At 35.3% G+C, this 4,173-nt stretch overlaps 1 non-coding gene across 1 annotated transcript; it reads left to right on the top strand.

Annotated features, from left to right (window-relative positions):
• The first annotated feature begins 3,220 nt into the window (after positions 1-3,220).
• Positions 3,221-3,327, top strand: LOC127218134 (U6 spliceosomal RNA). Its single transcript, XR_007834152.1, has one exon. It is a non-coding gene; the product is annotated as a U6 spliceosomal RNA (small nuclear RNA).
• The last annotated feature ends 846 nt before the right edge of the window (positions 3,328-4,173 follow it).

A 4,173-nucleotide genomic window follows, 5' to 3' on the forward strand; every position in this document is an offset into this window, starting at 1 on the left:
TTCATCAAACTACCTTCATTATTTTTGAAGACTTGTAAGGCTGGAAAATTTTAATTTCCTTCTCCATAAAGCTATTAAAATCAGTAAAACCACAGAGTTCTCAAATAACATGTTACTTCAAATTCAATGATCAATTTTCTCTTCTTTCAAGCATGAAAGTTCTGTTTAAATTTGTTTGGTTAATGGATTTTTTTCAGTACTGAAATAATTTCCTCATCTTCATAAAGCATCATGTCACAGTGGCTACCCAGCATGATAACTAATTAAAAATTACTAAGCACGTCTGTGAAATGTCTTTATGGATAAATAATAAATCTATAACTCAAATTTCAAACTCAGTAGGCAGGTACAGGGCAAACATATAATTTCCTGATAGGAGAATATACATTATTTTATTATTGAAACAGATAATATTCAACAGTGTGAAGACCTATATATGTGACATGAAGGCAGAGTACTATAGCAATTGACCATTTATAATTTGGAGCAATGTTTACCGCAGTAATCTAGTCATTTCAGATAAATGTTTTCTCTCTGAATTAGGGAAAATTGTTTCATTCCTTCGCTTCATATCGAAGGCAGAAAATTAATGTTTCCAAAAGTTTAATTTCCTTAAAATATGTGGTGGATGATAAATTAACACCTAATATATTTGTTCTATGAGTATATTAAATTTCAGGATGACCACTCAAGTACATCTGTCCAGTTATTGAATCAAATGGACTACGTGCTGCATCTAATTGTGTGGGAAATTATAGTTTAGATGGATTACCTTACGATTGATTTGAAAACTTGCTTGATCATTTATTCATTACAGTTGTGGTTAACTGTGAGAAGGTGGACCAGGACTAAAACAGTTTTGGTTAAAGTGCCCAATTTTGCCTCTGAAGAGATATAGCATCGTAAATATTCTAAATGATCTCGGAGGATATCAGTCTTCTCTCCTGTAAATAAGTGTATTGCACTAAATGCCTCCTGCTTTCCTCTCAGTGCTAAGAACACTTCCACATTTGAAATGCAATCAAGTGAATTTATTCCAGAATTCATGAAACTTTAAATACCTTTGTGCTGTGTATTCTCATACTCATTTTATTCCTCAAAGCTGTTTAAAATAAGATGCCATAACCAATGAATGAAAATTCACACATATAATATATATGTAAGCATAAAGAATTTAGTGAATTTTGCTGTTTTAATAAATGTCAATTTTTCCCTACTGTTTGGATACTTCAAAAATAATTGTCAATAAAAGATATTAATTTCAAAATTACTTATAAATGAAAACAAACATCAAGCCCACCCATAATTGTGCCTTGTCAAGCAAATGACTGAAAATATTTTAAAATTAGTTGCTGAACATGAGTAGAACATTGATTTTTCTTTATGCCCATTTAAGCAAATGTGTTGTATGCATAATTAGTTGTGAAGAGGTAAAACTATTTTAGAATATTTAATTCTGTTAGCTTCTATTTTACAAACTTTTCATTTTTTTTTCTATTTTCCCTGCATTAAGAATTAGGAAATATTCAAGTAGATGATATAATAAACAGAATAGTGAAATAGCTGTATAGGTGCCCTAAATGAGGGATATATTCCTGACATCACAGTATATATTACAGTGAGTGAATTTTATATGATTTTTAAAGCAGCTGATGTACATTATCAACCAGCATTTTGACATATGAAATTGAAATTTGTGACAATAGTACTTATATTCATGTCACTTAATATCAGGTAAAAAAATAAACCTAGATACTAATCTAAAGAAGCATATAGGTTCTGAATTCTAAAAATTACAAATTTCTGATAGACATTAAATGAAGGATGTTAGCAAAATATCAGAATAGGAAGATACCTGTGTGTAGCTCCTGCAGTACCTATTCTGTATCTACTCACAAACAAGTCTCTTTGTTAGAGTCTTGGAATTCAAGTAGGAATTTGTGAAATCCCAGTGAAGCTCAAGACCTAAGGGATTGTTTTGGGAATGCAGATCAACATAGAGTTAGTAGAGACATTAATTGCCTGCAGGTTCAAATTCAGAAGTAGTCTATTCCCAGAAGGATTGGGATATATCCTTGTACAGCTCTAAGCTCATAAATAAAAAATTTGCTAACAGATGCAAGAGGAATGACACATACTAATGCTTGGTAAGCAGATTTACCATTTTGTGGACATGAGTCTCTAAAATTGACCCAAAAGTAACTTTATAAATTTAACTCCCGCCCCTTTACCCATAATCTCAGTGTATTTATAGCACAAGAATTGAGATGTGGACTTGAGTATCTGAAGCCCTGAACCAACCTTGTTTGCCTTTGTCTTTAGCAAGATCATTGAAGTGTATTGTGTTCTCTCCAGCTCCTGGACAGAAAGCATGGGACTTTACACTATATACATAAAACAAAACAAAAAATGCTAGGAGCAGTGATCATCTCAGCCTCTGCAACAAGCTGAGCATGGTGATGCACATCCTTAATCCCAATACTCAGGAAGCAGAGGCAGATGGAACTCTGGAACTTAAGGCCAGCCTAGTCTATACAGAGCTCCAGATCAGCCAGGGCTACATAGTGAGGGAACCTGTGTCAAAACCAAACAAAACAACGCAAACAAATGAACAACAAAACATCCTGCCTCTGCATCCATGAGCTTCTGTACCAAGTTCTCCAGCTTTCCTCAGAACCACAGTTGATAACAAATTGTTCTGAGTTTTAACTTCAGCATCACCAGAGTGCAGACAGAGAGTAAATACTGATGAACTTTTGAAAGATGCATCAGTCTTTGCTAACTGGACAGGTTTGCTGACCTGTATCCGATAGTAGGATCCAATTTCTTAAATACTCTAGTAGAAGCAAAAATGACAAAAGTTAAAGAACATTGAACCAACACATATTAGTACAAACATACAACTCATAAAGACAGAAAAACTATAGAGATAAGTAAAAGAGCTATGGAACAGCCAATAAATCTTTAACAAAATGGGAATAGCAAGTATTTATGTATAAAGTATTAAATATAAATTCATTAAAATATCTAATCAAGCTGGGCAGTGGTGGCACACATATTTAATCCTAGCACATGGGAGGCAGAGGCAGGCAGATCGCTGTGAGTTCAAGGCAAGCCTGGTCTACAGGGTGAGAACCACCGTAGACCAAAGTACATAGAGAAACAGTGTCTCGAGAAGCAAGCAAACAAACAAAAAACTCTAATAAAAAACTTGCCTGGAGTGCTCGCTTCGGCAGCACATATACTAAAATTGGAATGATACAGAGAAGATTAGCATGGCCCCTGCGCAAAGATGACACGCAAATTAGTGTATTTTTCAGGAGAGTTATTGCCGCGCCTCTGACATCAGGAAGTGTGGGAAGTGACTCGGTACCGGACAGAATATTGCAGAATTCCTTCCACTCTGAAGAATGACTTGCTCGTTCTCATCAGTGGCCAGCTAGCTCCTCTGTCACTCCCTGTTGACTATATCGGTACAATCCAAGGGTGTGAAAAGATTCCTCAACTTGAAATTTAATTGCCGTTACTTGTCACATCTGTATTGCTCCCAGTTGTGGTCTTTGGCACTTTCATGTGTTCCTGCATCTGAACCTAGCAATAAGCCTGTGTGGTGGCCACGTGGGTCTGTACAGCATATAGTCAAGGAAGCGCAGTTGAGGAAGCTGAGCTCGGGTTCAGCTCTTCACCTGGGCCCTCATAGCTGGTAAGTGGCTTTGCATATTAGAACCCAAATATTTTGCTCTCAATCTAGTTCTTGTTCTTCGTGGTTATGTACATATTGACAAATATTCATTTATTCAACAAATAAAGTTATGTGCGAAATACAAAAAAAAAAAAAAAAAAAAAAAAAAAACTTCCCTGGATTAAAAACAAGATCAAGCAATAAGCTCCCTGCAAGTGACTAGCTTTAGCTTTAAATATACACAGAAAGAGTGACAGAATGAAAAAAGTTATCCAAGGAAAATAGTAATCAAGAGAGAATCATGAGACCTTGGGAAGATGGGGGAAGTGAAGGAGGGGGAAGAGTCATAGTAATAATAATAATAACAATTTAAAAATAAAAGATATTCGGGGCTAAGGAGATGGCTCGGTGTTTAAGAATATGTGTTGCTCTGGGAGATGACCTGGGTTCAGGTACCAGCATACTCATGGTGGTTTATAGTCATTAGTAAC

The sequence above is a fragment of the Phodopus roborovskii genome, unplaced genomic scaffold, assembly GCF_943737965.1.
Source record: "Phodopus roborovskii unplaced genomic scaffold, PHOROB, whole genome shotgun sequence".
Taxonomy (NCBI): domain Eukaryota; kingdom Metazoa; phylum Chordata; class Mammalia; order Rodentia; family Cricetidae; genus Phodopus; species Phodopus roborovskii.